The sequence below is a fragment of the Rousettus aegyptiacus genome, unplaced genomic scaffold (genome assembly GCF_014176215.1).
Source record: "Rousettus aegyptiacus isolate mRouAeg1 unplaced genomic scaffold, mRouAeg1.p scaffold_m13_p_8, whole genome shotgun sequence".
Lineage (NCBI taxonomy): Eukaryota > Metazoa > Chordata > Mammalia > Chiroptera > Pteropodidae > Rousettus > Rousettus aegyptiacus.
Window position 1 is genome coordinate 51,988,235 of NW_023416311.1, and position 16,107 is coordinate 52,004,341.

Here is a 16,107-nt window from a genome sequence, read left to right on the forward strand (position 1 = left end):
TATGCATGCATCATATATATACACCCACACCCACATACATAAGTTATAGTTCATGAAAAAAGTGTGGGTGTATATGAGCCAAAAAAACTTAAACATACAGAAAAAGATATATTTGTGCTTCTAAAAAAGACAGATTATTCATATTCTTCTTTTACAATTTTCTTTGAATTCAGTGATATAGCTTAAGTGTATTTTGAAATAATTTTTAATTTTTTAAAATAGGGCAACAAAAACAACTGTTCCTGGTGTCGTCTGCTCCTTTTTCTTGCAGGCATAAAATTACGCAAGAGTAGCCTTGTGGGTAAATGCAGATACAAGTAATGTAATGCACCACTTTAATTTAAATGCAAAATATTTATTGCTCTTACACAAAGTCAATAACATCCATACTGGTGAATAAGTGCCACTGATTCAAATCAATTTTTTAAATTACATAAAAATTTATTATTGTTCATAACTTTGTATATCTCTAGATAGTATGTAAATCTTTGAAAACAATTAACAAATCCACAAGCACTTTGTACATCTATGAATTTTTAATGTTCCTTTACATACCATCTTTCTTCTTAGTAGAAAAAAAATAGTTCCTTTAAATGTCTCCTCCCTCTTCAAATGCTTTAACTTGTAGCACTAAAGGCAGCTATATAGAGCATAAATAACATATAAATTTTTATGGCCTATGAATCAGACAACTCTATGAATGAATTTTCAACTGTTTTTAAAAGCCTCCCCCGATCACATCTGACTCAGATACAACCTTTAGCTGAATTTGTGGGAAATATTTTAGATGACATAAAGGGCATATCACCCAGAGGCTGAAGGGTTACTCATTAAAGACCATGGGAAATAATTAACTACAGGATGGAAGCAGGAAATGGTGGTAATGAAACTATTGTTTCATATAGTCAAAATTGTATGTATTTTTCTAATTCAAATGTATTTATAAGGAAGTATTTTCATCAGAGCCCAGCTGTTTATTAGCAAGACTTTATAGAATGAACTATATTGTTTCAGGGGAGGTTTGTAAATGCAGATTCAGCATTAGTAAAGGAAAGTAATGAATACCATCAGATAACCCATTATTTATTATTCTTCTGTCTCCTTCGTTCTTCAATAGTTATTTGTTTTTGTTTTTAATAGATTTTTCTAGAATCTCTCAGAGAGGACTATGTTTTGTAATGATAATGTAGTAGAATTCTGTGTGCTCTTAAGAGGAATTAGACTTGCTGGTGATATCTGATTAATTGCTGAGTTTAGGAGGCAGGCAAAAATTAGCTTTTATACCTTGATTTTCATTTGCTTTTGATGGAAGTATGTGTGTGAATTTATGGGGTGGTGACAGGTTAGAAATAGAAATAAATAGGATGGAGTGGGTCTCAAATGTTGCCATTTGGGAACATTTTGAGTCATATGAAAAGAGAGGCAACAGACCTTTGTTTTCCTAAAGAACTTCATGCGACAGAGTTTCTGGGAGTGGATGATTGAAAACTACCCAGAATGAGGAAAATGGGCAAAAAGCCTCACCCTTACTACAATGATAAGCAGAGTGTAGGAGACACAAACACACGTTTTTTTTGATTTCCAGGTTTGGGAGCACTGAGTGACATCATTGAATCTAAATCATAATCCTCCCAATGAGCATAGCCAAGACCTTCACGCAGTCAGGAAAAGGCAACTTGGTGAAGGCCTGACTTGGAAAAGAAGAACAAGGTAGGTGCCTTCGTATTGTTGTGTTTTTGTTTTAATTTTGTATTTTGTAATAGTTTTAGGTTTACAGAAAAGTTGCAGAAATAACAGAGAATCCCTGTAGGCCCTTCATTTAGATTTTATCAGTATTAAAATTTTACATAATGATAGTATATTTGTCAAAACTGTGAATCATCATTTGTGTATTGCTATCAACTACTCCTAACTATTCGGATTTTCTCAAATACGTTTCAATAGTGCCTTTCGTCTTCTCCAGAATCTGTCCAGATACTGCATTATTTTGAATCATTATTTTTGCTTTGTCTCTTCAATCTGTGACCATCTAAGTCTTTCTTTATAACCTTGACAAGTTTGAAAAATACTTAAGAATTTAAGGATTATTTTCTTTATACACATATTACAAAGAAATAGAAGTCTGAATTTTGATTTGTCCTTTCATTTTGTCAAATACACTAAGAGAGATCAATTGGGGAAATCTAGCAATACTGAAAAAGATGGACCTAGTGACTTGCTGGGTGCCGTGGATGTCAATAGGACAAGAAAATCTTATGAAACGAAAGGTAAACCATGGGCAGTGCATATGGTTCCAATCATCTGAACATAAGAGAAAAACACAAAAGTTATCCAAAAAAAAAAAAAAAAAAAAAGAAAGGATGAAGAATGAGATAAACAGAATGCATGTAAGTACTTCAGGCTGAATGATTTGATACTAGAATTTTTCAGTATAATTTTGTCATTCTAAATTTAGTATTGCCCTTTCCATGCTTTCTTTGATTCCATATCATACTTAGAGTTTTGGTAATTTCTATCTCTCTCTTTCTTATATGTATTTAAAGAATGATAGCAATAAATTAGAGCAGATAGTAGAGAATAGACTTGTTTAGAGAAAAATAATGAAGATTATAGAGCAATCAAGAAAAGGTAAGTCTTTTATTTATTTATTTCTGTATGCAAAAAAGTTCTCTCTTTCTAGAAGTAATTTTTCTAGGCACCATTATTCAAATTAATCTTCTCAAATAGTTCAAATTCTCATATGTATATGGCTTTTAAGTAGAATCTTTTATTATCTGTCAAGTACTGATAGACAATGAAAAATGTGTTATGTATTCATCTATTTCCACTATATTTTCGTTCTTTAAGTTACTCGCCTCAATTTAAATGCTGTTAACTATTCTTTTATCTGTTTGGAATTGTTGATGAAGATACATAGTACTGTCAAAGGCAAAATTCACCAGACAATTAAGAAGATGATTTTATTCAGGATAGTTGCAATAGGAAAAACAGATCATATCTGAAAATCAGTGTCTCAGTAGAGTGTTTTTTGCTGTAGTCATTTATAGGGAGGGGTAAACAAATTGAAGACAGAGTGCTTTACTCGTAGAGTTATTTTATAAGTAGGGAAGTCACAGTCATTTATTCGAACAGGAAATATTTCTGTATTTAGCTAGGTTCAGGAGAACAGGCAGTTCTAATCCCAAGAATGTGACATTGGCTAGGGATATAAGGGAAAGGATTTGTGTCTGGCCTTGTCATCAGGTATAGGCAAAGCAGAAGGTCTGTTTTGGTTTTGTCGATACCCACCATAAAAAATATTTACATTTCATTATTTTCTCCATTAAATGCATTATCAGTACCCTTACTCAGCAACACCATATTTAAGACTGACTAGATTTCATATATTCATATTTTAAAGTTCTGTTTGGGATATGAAGGCAAGCTTGATATGCAAATTTCTTCACAAATGTGGCAAAGATTACTAGCTGTCCAAAAAAGAAAAAAACAAAAAATACTTTCTCTTTTTCTTCTTGAGAAATAAATTGCTGTGGTATGAAATCCATAGTATTTTAGGGTTTGTACTTCAGAATTTAATATTGTTCAAACATACTATCTCTCATATTATCATTGTGCTATATCTTGTTGATATTTTATTTTTAGATATTTCTCTCAAAAATTTTGTCTACCTAAACTTTCAACTCAGCCTATAAGTCTTAACCTTTATATTTTGCCTGTGAATGTTACTACTGGCATCCTGAAAGATTTTTAATTAATAGTTTTTAAAAATAATAATTAGTGGAATCATCCATATTTTATAGTAATTATGTATGGTATAAGGAAGGATTGTGCATAAAGTATTAAGAGTAGATACACAAATGTTAAAATGATCAGTAGAGTAACTCGAAATACCATAGCTAAACAGAACAGTCTTGCATTTTAGGACCTGCTTTGGTCCTCCTGCTTTGGGTAGCTTATCCTACTGCTGAGTCTTGGAGGGCATATGCCCAAGAATAATGTGTTTTTTACTTTAGACATGAGAAGAAGACATTTTTTTCTCCAAACCATCCCTAGAATGAATCCCACTTAATTGTACTTGATGATCCTTTTAATGTATTGTTGTATTTCAAATACTAATATTTTGTTGAGAATTTTTACATCTATGTTCATAGAAATTGGCTTGTTTCTTGCTTGTGTTGTTTTTGACTAGTTTTGATATCAGGCTGATGATGGCCTCATAAAATGAATTAGGAAGCATTCCCTTCTCTCAATTTTTTAGAAGAGTTTAAAAAGGATAGGTATTAAATCTTCATTGATTCTTGAGTAGAATTCACCAGTGAACTCATCTGTTCCTGGACTTTTGTTTTTTGGGATATATTTAATTACATATTCAATTTCCATACTAGTGATGGGTCTATTCAATTTTTTTTTTCTTCATGGTTCAGTTTAGGAAGATCCTGTGACTCTAAAACTTTATTCATGTAATTTAGGTTGACGTATTTGAAGCATATAACCTTCCATAGTATATTTTTAATGATAATTTGTATTTCTGTAGTATCTTGAAGCTTCTCTTTCATTTCTGATTGATTGATTGATTGATTGATTGATTGGAATCCTCTCTCTTTTTCTAATGAGTTTAGCTAAAGGTTTCTCAATTTCGTTTCTTTTCAAAAAACAAACTCTAATATTTTCTATTTTCTTTTTAATTTCTGTGCCATATCTTTCCACTCTTATTTCTATTATTTCCTTTTTTCTGTTGACTTTGGGCTTCATTCATTCCTATTTTTCTCATTTTTTAAGATATAAATTTAGATTGCTTATTTCAGATTTTCTTTTTGTTTCTTTAGGTAGGCCTGTATTGTTGTATACTCCTCTTAGTACTGCTTCTGCAGCATCCCAAATAATTTTGGTTTCATTTACTTTCATTTCCACTTGTCTCTATGTATCTTTTGATTTTTTTCTTTTATTTCTTCATTGATTCAATAATTATTCAGTAACGTTGTTTAATCACATATTCATGATTTTTCCAGCTATCTTCTTGTAGTTCATTTCTGAATTCATATCATTGTGGTCAGAAAAGATGCTTGATATGATTTCAGTCTTTTTATATTTATTGAAACTTGTATGTCCAATCATGTGGTCTATCCTTGAGGATATTCCCTGTGCAATTGAGAAAAATATGTATTCTGTTGCTTTTGAATGGAATGTTTGGAAATATCTATTAAGTTCATCTGGTCTAATGTGTCATTTAAAGCCATGTCTCCTTGTTTACTTTCTGTCTGGATAACCTATCCACTGGTGTTAAAGTATCTTGCTATTATTGTGATGCTGTCCATTTTTCCTTTTAGGTCTGCTATTATTTGCTTATATATTTTGGCCCTTTACATCAGATGTATATATATTAATACACAGTATGACTTCTTGATGGATTGTACCCTTTTTCATTATATATCAATCTTTGTTTTTGTTACTATTTTAGTTGGAGGTCTGTTTTGTCTGATATGAATGTGGCTATACCCACTTTCTTCTGGATACTGTTTACTTGGAGTATCATCTTCTACCAATTAACTTTCTGATACGAATGTGGCTATACCCACTTTCTTCTGGATACTGTTTACTTGGAATATCATCTTCTACCAATTAACTTTGAGCTTATGTTTATTTTTGGAGTTAAGATGGGTCTCCTGAAGGCAGCATATAGTTAGGTCTTTTATTTTAATCTATCCAGCTACTCTTTGGCTTTTTTTGGTGAGTTCAGTCCATTTATATTTATATGATTACCAATATATGAGGACTTACTACTGCCATTTTATCTTTTGTTTTCTAATTGCTTTGTGTCTCCATAGTTTCTTTTCTCTGTGTTTCTTTCTGCTAATTTAGTTGGCAATTTTTCAGTTATTATTTTTTTGTTTCTTCTTTTTTTGTTTTGTGTCTCGGCTCTGGAATTTTGTTGTTACAATGAGATTTGTAAAATGTCTCACAGATAAAATAGTCATTTTTCATCTGATCGTGTCTTTATTTGTCTATACAAGTTCTGTTCTTTTCTTTCTCCCTTTCTATCTTTTTGTCATCCCAAATTATACCCTTTTATGTTGTGTGTGTGTTACCAACTTGAAGTAGCTATAGGTATTTTAATGTTTTTTTCCCTTTAACCTTTACATTATAATCAAGTGTTCAATACCTTATGTTGTCATAGAATTACAATTTTCTGCTTCTGTATGTCTTTTCGTCACCTTACTCAAAGTTCTGTTTACTTTTGTCTGTTATTTTCAGCTAGAAGAGCTCCTTTAAATATTTCTTATAATTCATGTGTTGTGGTGGTGAGTTCCCTCAACTTTTGTTTGTCTGAGAAAGCCTTCGTTTCTCCTATATAACTAAAGGATAATTTTGCTGGATAGAGTATTCTTGGGTGGTGGTTTATCTTTAAATATTTTGAATATGTCAAAATATTCCTGTCTCTTGGCCTAGAGTTTCTGCTGAGAAATCTGATGATAGCCCAGCAGGATTTCCTTTGTAGATTACGATCTTTTTTTTTTTTTTTTCTGGCAGCTTTAAGAATTCTTTCTTTATTATTGGCTTTAGACAGTTTTAATATAATGTCATTTTGCATTGAGATAATTGGGTGTTTTGTCAGGTTCTTGTATGTCCATTTTCTTCCCCTGGTTTGGGAAATTCCCATCAATTCTTTCTTTAAATAGGTTTTCTGTTCTCTTCTCCTTCTGGAATACTCAATATATTTTTTTCGTTGCCCTTTCTAATGGAGTCAGATAGTTCTTATAGAGTTATTTCATTTTTTTTTGAAATGTTAGTTCTCTCTTCTACCTGAATTATTTCTAGATTTCTATTTTCAAGCTCACTAATTCTGTCTCCTATATGATCTGCTCTATTTCCAGTGGGTTCTAATGCTGATTTATTCATCTGATTTATCGAGTTTTGAAGCTCCAGAATTTCTGTTTGGTTCTTTTTTTTTAGAGTTTCAGTCTTTTTGGTAAGTACTCCTCCTGTTTATTAATTTTATTCCTGAGTTTATTGAACTTCAATTCTGAGTTTTCTTGTATTTCATTGAGTTTCTTCATACTGTGATTTTGAATACTCAGATCACCATCTTTCCTGTTTGGTATCTGTAGAACTCTCATTCTTCTTGTGATACTGTGTTACCTTAATGTGCATGGTACTCGATGGTTTATTACTGTCAGTGCATTTGAAGAAGTGAATACCTTTTTTATTTAGGTAGAGTTATAATTTTGTCAATTTATCCAGTTGATAATTAGAGATCTTTCTATTGTTTTTCAATAGATGGTGCTATAGCATAAGTCTTTGCTTTCTCTTACTTCTTGCTGCTTGTGCTCTGGGATTGTTGGTGTGTTGCCACTGCTGGCGTCCCCATGGTGGAAGGTGCCACTGAGGTAGTGGGAGTTGCTCCTAGAATGACGAGGGCGGTGGGTGCCCCCACTGTGTCTAGGTCACCTGCATCTTTGGGCACCACCACAGTAGCAGGAGGATGGGGTGGGTTGTGGGGGAGCCAGGTTTGTAAGCCTGTCATGCTGCTGCCTCGTTCCCTGTAGCTGCTGGTTCGTTGTGCTGTCACCAGGAGACATCTCTCCACTGCTTCCTCCAGTCTCTCTGGTAGTTTGAGCACCACTGCAACTGGGGGAGGGGCCTGGACACTGACACTTCTGCTGCCTTTTTTTAGCCTTTGCCAGCCCATGGTGTTGGAGCTAGAGCTGAAGACCTTACTCTAAGATTGCTACCACCCTTGCCAGGGCCTCGGGCTCAGCCGTAGCAGTCAAGGAATGGCGATTCAGGCATTGTCCTCATCTTACCCCTTGTTATGTCTCCCATATGTATTCTATTACACTTACTTTCATATTTGCTAGTGTGTGGATATATCAGGTGTCCTAGTATGCCGAATGGTGAAAACTTTGTTGGGTTTTAGATGTCCCACTAGCTGTACATTGATGGGGAGAGACAAAGGGATCATCTCACCCTGCCATAATGCTGACATATACAAATCATTCTTTCTTGGTTATAAAGGAAATGTTAGAAAGCACTAGTATATTATGGGAGTTCTTTTCCATAACTTTAAAATGCTAGGTCATGTTTTATTTTGGATCCTAGGAACTTCATTTAAATACAAGGAAAGTGTTGACCACAGATATATTCTATGGGTATGATCAATTTATTGAGAATTTGAATAAAAAACTAAGAATCACTTCCCTACCACCAAATACTGCCTCCACCTCACAGAAATCTAGTTAGCATTATAGAAAGTACTACTCACTTTGGAAAAATTTTCATTTTTAGACATTTGTAAATTTGGAGGAGACAAATTTACTAAAAAGTAAAAAGAATGCGTATCTAAGATTAAATTTTTGTAGAGAAGACTATGTATATTTGGGTTAGTATTATTTTAATTCAATAATATGATGAATAATAATTGTCAGAAGTGGTCACTGATTTCTATAAAGGTAGCTAGGACCTATGTAAATCTATAGATGGACAGAATTTCTGTATAGAGAATACTTTGAAAACTTTTAATGTAACAAAGTTAAAAAAAATAGCCTAAGTCAAATATATAGTCATAAGGACAATAGGAAAAATATTGAGATATATACACTCAGATAATTCTATCTCCTTTCTACATTATTCCTATTTTATTGTCACTTGATACAGAGAAGTAGAGAAAAGTGAAAGAAATGGGAAAAACAAATTTGGTTTACATTAAAATGAGATTAAATTTATTTATTAAAGAAAAGAAGATATCTGCACAATAAAAGGACAGAATTAGTTAAAGACAGTGGAGTTTGGAGTGGACAGTGAGTTAGGAGTAGACCTGGCGATGATAGGAACTTGGAAAATTATTCGCAGATGAATTTTAGAACATCAGTGCTGTGCATCAAGATGAAATTCCACTGTTTCCAGTCTTTTTCAAGTAAGCACCTAAAAGTTACATCATTTTAAGCTTTGGAGTTGAATTTTGCTCCACTGAATATACAACATTGTTAAAATTGGCCTTGAGAAGAAAATAAGACTATAATAAATTATATTTTACGATTAAAAACATTTTGATGAATTATGCTTCCTACCACCACAAGGGAGTAAGGAAGCTTCTTGAATTACAGAGTTTCTCCTATAGCAGCACACTTGCCCTGGTGAAACATGCTCATGTAGAAGGTAATAGCAGCTGTAATTACTTCAAGTTTGGGCCTATCAATTTTTTTTTTTTTTTTTTTTACTGGCATTACTTTATCCAAAAATCTAAACGTAGATGGAAGGAATTAAATTAGTAGAAAAAACTAAAGAAATGTTTTATTTTCTAATAAATGCTATCTTGAATCTGGTGGATTGGATTGAAGAGACTGTATTAGCATTGTGTTATACTAGATTCATTAGGAAATAAACATTAGGGAAGAGGCAAGAAATTTAATGAAACAGGAGAGAAAACTCAGATTCTCTGAATTTTTTTAATCAAAGCCACAAAGGTTGGGGGGAGTTGAGGGATAAAAACTTTTTTTCCAAAAAGTAATGACAGTAAGCATAGAAAGAAAATAAAATTTAAAAAGTAGGAAAAAAACATAATATTTTTGTAAACAACTATTAGTGTACAAAAGACTCACTCAAGATTTAAAAAATGGAAAAATTATAAAATGATATAAATCAGCATTTTAAAGCAAAATAATAATTAAAAATGTTAATAAATACATAAAAAGACACACAACTTCACTTATAATTTAAAAAAATAAAAATACAAATAATATAGCACTTTTTAAACTGCCGATACCTGGTAAATGAAAAAGAGAAAGAGAAATGAGGAAGAGAAAGAAAAAGCAGAGAGAGAATAAGTTAGGGAACAAATTCATGGCAACCCGTACCTACTCTTTCAGGGGGGAAAATAATTATATCCATATAAATTAAAATTTCATTTACATTATGAACAATAGTTACCACAATTAGTAATTTTTCATAGGATTATACTTTTAAAATGAGTCATTATAGCTGCTTTTACATTCTAGATAAGCATGCTTACATTCACAGAATGTTTTCTAATATTTCATATAATAACAAAACATATAACAATGTAAAGTTAAATATGAAATTCTTTAAATAAATTTTGGTGAATGTCTGTGTCGATTCATGTTTTCATATATATAATACAGGAATACACAATGATCAAGTTAGATCTTTTTTGGACTGATAGGAGAACATATCCAAAGTATATTATGAAAAAAGCAATAAATATTATTTTTTTGAATTTTATAAAATTTTTAAAAAATTAAAAATTCTTATAAGTAAGTTCTTATAGTGTACCGTGTACTGAAAGAGTAAACTATATAAAAAAAGATATGAACTGATATATATATTTATTTAATTTTATGTAATGCAAAAGCAAATGTTAACAGTAGGTACATTTGACAAGCATAGAGAAGTGTGTAGGGGAATATGAAATTTTCCTTTTCACCTTATACATTATCATACATTCATATTTTAAATATATCTATATTTTTAAATAATACTGATTATCTAGGGGAGTTGGGCCTTTTTTTTTCTCTTCATAATTTTACATCTAAAAATCTAATTGTATTTTGTGAAAATTAATAATGCTGCCAGTATGTTAATAATCTCGTGATTCGTCTTTTAGTCTCCTTTAAAAATATACTATTATTTCCTTGTACCTTATAAAATAGGATCATTTTATATGGGGTTATTTTTCTAGTTATATTTTCTTACCTTCAGCAAAATCCAGTGTTATTAGCTTCATGCCAGACTACTTGTACAGAGTTTAAATGACAAACTATTCATCATTCTCATGTTCTTTAAATCTGGTGATATTTTTAAAATATATTTTTCTGATAAAGCATAATCTTTAGGTTAAATGGCAAAAATTGTTTTACCATATATAGTGAAATAGGTCTATAATACCAATTAAAACTTATTTCATACATCTCAAATTGTCATGGGATTGCCTCCAGTTAAAGATAAATAAATGGATATTGTAAATAAAATGAAATTTCATAATATTTAAGAATTCTTAAACCCTGTTTTTCAAAAATATTTCTAAGTAGCTGAGAAAATATAACAAATTTGCAACAACATGTATGATAATCTCAGTTTACTCAGTGGTGTAGATATCAGCAAATATTTCCTCAATTATTAGTTTAACTAATACATATTAACAGTATTATTGAAACCTGATGGATACACAGTTGTTTTTATAATAGTCTATGAAAATGAAAGAAATGAGTATTGGAACCTGAATAAAATAAGTCCTATTATAAGTAAATGATTAAATTATTGAAAGTAAATAGACTAAAAGGACTAAATTAGAGGGTAATAATATACATTTAATCAATATTAATGAGAATGAAATAATAGAATCTATCAAAAGAGCACAATCATAGATTCTGTAAAATATCTTAAAATAGCTTTGCAGCAACATTAAATAGGAAACTGAATTTATTTTCTAATATAATTGCAGTATCAGTGCAGCATAGAAATAAAAGTGGGCCCTCCACATTTAATAATGTGGATAGCATTATTATTGAGACAATAATACTGAATCATGGTAGTTTCTGCTTTTATTATCATGATTTAGGCACAGATATCTCTAAAGTGTTGTGATTTCAGGAAAGCTTTATTTTTATCTAGGTTCTAAAGAAAAGTTTAGAATTATAAAAGACTTGTTTCCCAGGTTTAATCACACTTAATTTTCTACTTCTCTTTTTCCATTACATTTATTAACAGTTAAATTTAACCAGATGATATCCATTTATAAATTCATTCACTAAAACATGCTTTTCTCTGCAGTCATTCCAATAGAAACAGTATAGTCTATTCCACAGCAAAATTGGTATATGAAAAAAAGAACTGCTACTTTCAAAGACAATTTCTTTCCATCTACCTTAGAAGCCAGATCAAAGCCTTTTATGTTTTGTGATACTGCTGCCCCTCAGGGCAGAACAATAAACTCCTTAAAGTTTTCATCTTTGCTAAGTTAGTAATATAAAGGTCAATTTACTTCAGGTAAAGCAGACTTTTGAAATCAATAAATTGCAAAGATTACTATCAGAAGAAAGTATACATTTGCTAGTTCTTGCAAGTAAGTGGTCAGTTGTAGAAAACGCTAAGCGCATCATTATCAAAATGTCAGAAAACATTTATAATTTTCTATTGACTGATTTCCAGTTGGTGTTGCTGATATTAAATTATAAAACCTAGAGTCTTTTTACAGCTTCTGCTATGTTTGATTATCTACTCTCAGTACAGAACCTCAATTTTCTTAGCCTGTTTCCATTTACTCATAGCTATCTTAAGAGGAAAAAACAACACATAACCGTGTTTTAGGAGCCATGACATCAAAGGATTTCCATGCATGCAGGTGACTGTCAATCTCTGAATTTTGTAGTACAGTTGAACAGAAATGTCTGTAAAGACATAATTTTAAATGTCAAAGAATGTACATTTCAGGAAAGAATAGCAAAGATTGACTTAAAGGTCTTTTAAAAATATAAAAGGTATTTGAAGAAAAGTCTTCTACAGGGAGACGTATTTTTTATGAAATTATATATCAAGTAATTTCAGAAATGGAATACTATAGTAATGTCCAGGATTAGCTACACCCTATTTTACTTTATATATTTGTACAAGTGAAGTTTTTCGTTGTAGTCTTTTCTTTGTTTTGTTTTGTTTTTTTTTTTGTACTTCCTTTCTTCCTTGAGACAGCTGACAAATCCCTGTGGGTCTAAGCTTTCAAAAGAAAATCTGTTTGGTAAACATAGGGAAATATTTAATCTATTGTGACCTAGGTAAATAATTCAAGACCTTGGACAACTCAAGAGGATTATTTCCTAAATATTATTCGCTATAGGAAGTTGATAACATGGGAAGCAAAAGCCTTTTCCTAAAATTCCCTACCATGTCTCTTTTTTAGCTTTTTCACTATATAACATGAAGAACAGATTTAACCTAGAGAAACAATCGATTGAATACTTATTCAGAATTAAACACTAAATAGATACAGAAACTGTATATTCCAATTTCAGTCCTTCAGGAACTGCAATCTAATATCAGTCTGGATTCAATCAGGAAAACAGAAGCCTCTCTCCATAAATACAGAATTAGGTCATTATGTGACTTTGCAGTTGCTTGGGGAGCAAAATTCAGGGAAGTTTTCCACCATTCGTTTTGGGAGTTGTCACAGGAGTAGACATCAAAGAGTGTTTGCCTGGAAACTGAACCAAAGGTCCTCAAATGCATGACCTTTTGCATTTGGAAGCTGCTACATTTTTAAGGACTTTGAGTAGCTCCCACAAATTGTCCAGTCAGTTATAGTGAAGACGTGGCCCTCAAGAGCTTGCCAGGCTTCTGCTGTGAACTTCACTTCTGCCCAGGGATAATGGCTTCCCCTTCATTCTAGTCTTTCGAAAGTCCTGAATTGTTCTCATGGGGAAATCTTATCCAATAACCATACAGTGAAGCAGGTTCTGTGAAATGTAGTTTCCACGTCACAGGTGGAGGTGATGCCTAATTGACCTTAGTCCTGTATGGTGCATGTGTATGTGGACTTCGCAGCTATACACACCCATTATACATTAAGTTCTGACCAAAAGTAATAGCATTATGCTTTGCTTACTTTGTCAGAACTATACTTGTAAAGTCAAAGGCATAATCATCTCTTCAAAAGTGAAGATACAAAATCCCACATACTATTCTATTAACCTGTGGGTCATGTTCTTTTCTCAGTCACTATTTCTCTTGATTATCCTAAAACTTGAAAGCTAAAATGTAAATTCAACCTCTGATGGTACTATTTATACTAGAAAATAAGGGAACCATAGGAAGAAAGTAAAAAATGATTTGTTAATATATACAAATGTGTATTTAAAAGCAAAGAAGAAAATATGCTTAGTGGCTACAATTCTTACTGTGCAAAAGGTCATGCTGTCATAGTTGGCATCTATAACATCCCTTTCTCTACCTCTTCCACATTCACTTCACATTCAGCCAGCAGTACAACCATGGTTCTTTGCCTGATGAGTCTCAGATTCATTCCCCCAAAAGCCTCTTCCTAAAGTACTGCACACTGTGTGAAATAGTTCTATTTGTCCACTACTTTTTACCAGAAAACACAGACACTATAAGGGAAGCTGTACATTCTGAAGGACTTTGAGTAGCTCCCACGACTTGTCCACCCTGTTACAGGCCACTGTGTTCCAGGCCTACTTCTCTCTAACTCCATTGAATAGTAGAAAACCAATCAAGACAAATCAGTTCAGCTAACACATAAACCTTTCTATTTTAATGCTTCAGTGACAGAAGGGACACAAAATCCTTAGCTTCTAGTTTAATGGATTCAATCATGAGTCCCTTGGTGAAAGCATCATTCCCCAAAGAACCACAACCTCCAAATCATCAGAGCCTAATGTCGTAAAGATAGGAAACAAAACTTGCTGATGGGAAATTAAGGTCCATAGTGTAAACAGCTACGCTCATGTCCACTCATTCATTATTGGAACCATGAATTCTGGTTCTAAGAGCAAGAGCACTGTCACACTAGCAGAACATATAACATGTCCTAGAGGGTGTTTCTCAGCCACATTAAGTGTTTACTCTGCTGGTACTGTTCTTCAAATGTGATTGCACTGACCTTTAACAGTTTTAAGGTTGTTGTATATATGATAAAGCTTTATAGTAAGTAGTGGCATAGGATTATGAATAGAGCATTCTGTAAGTCAGGAAAAGCAGATTCTATTCAGAATAAATATCTATAGTAAAGGAGCAGAGATATTTCCATTACCTATGTGAAGTTATGCAAGAAAACAACCTGCTTTCAGGTGACAGGTTTGTCCTAGGGGAATGATGTCATACTGGGAGCTCATGGCTGATTACTACTACTGGCAAGTGGGCTTCAGCCAATCAGATCTTAGAGGAGAGGTATATGTTTTAAAATACACAAGTAACCTCTACTGTCACCATGATCACTTTATTCAAGAGGACATTGAGAAAGAGCTCATATTTCTGGGAAGAAAGGCTATCAGACATTTACAGAACCAATCATCTTTCCTACCTGGATAATAAAAGCTTTCTCTGTTGTGGTTATACTGTTTGCCCATACTAAGGTGTTCTTTTACTTATCTCTTCCCAAACAACTTGTCACTAATTTATGAGTCATGTCCTTCCTTCTCAATGGCATCCAGTCAACATGTGAGTTGTGGTTTATGAATAACTAGATGATGCTGATCATCTGTACTTCCAGGAGAAGTGAACAATCAGACATTCTGTTTGAATTTCTGAAGCGGAGATTTCCCTTTACCACTAGTGTGGAAGGACCTTCTGATTGGAACTAGAAAATAGGTTGCTATTTTCTACCAGTAGGTGGTGCAAGGTTTAACTTTAGTGGGCTGGTTGTGGGAAATTCCTGATAAGTTCACACATGTGGGTTGAAAAGGTAGCTATGAATCAGGAGTAGGCACTATGAGGATCTGACATACTTAATAATGGAACTTGGTTGTTTCTCATGGAGTTCCTTGGGCTTGATATCATATATCACACTTCCATTTGATTATAGAATGTTGCTGTGAGCATCCAAATTTATGACTTGGTAGGTCAGAAAATACCCATTTCTGAATAGAATTCTTAGGTCACATGATAACTTGAGGTTCATAGTCAACCATTTGATCATCTTTTAGGGCACAGTATTAAACCAAAAGTGTTTTCAAAAGGAGAGGAGTTATATGTAGAAAGTGTACAGGATTTAGCTATAAAATCACAGGAATTAATGCCAAGATTACCAAAATTCCTTACTTTATATATGTCTTGCACACATACTTCAAACATCACTGGATCTACCACACTCGACCACATTTATGTTGGTCTCATCATTATTTCTCATACCTATTCTGTACTAGGTTGTTTTTAATATAATCATACTCTGTAACAAAATAATTCAAAATCTGTGTCTTACACCAACAAATATGTCCTGTGTTTATTGATGTGCAGGTCAATTGTGGCGTAACTAATTAAGACTGAGCCAAGTTTAGTGCCTTTTCTTGAGGCACTAAATCTGTCAATTGAGTATGCTTGGCTTTAGGTAGCTAATAGGGTTCAGTTCTGTTCCTCAAGGCTGCAGGA

General features: G+C 32.6%; 1 long non-coding RNA gene across 1 annotated transcript in view; it reads left to right on the forward strand.

The window, feature by feature from the left end:
- Positions 1–781: 781 nt before the first annotated feature.
- The window catches only part of LOC118606850, a 169,015-nt gene continuing 153,689 nt past the window's right edge, over positions 782–16,107 (forward strand). Inside the window, exons 1-2 of the long non-coding RNA XR_004952663.1 lie at positions 782–913; positions 1,586–1,710. This is a non-coding gene — a long non-coding RNA (uncharacterized LOC118606850). The remainder of the gene's footprint in view (positions 914–1,585; positions 1,711–16,107) is intronic.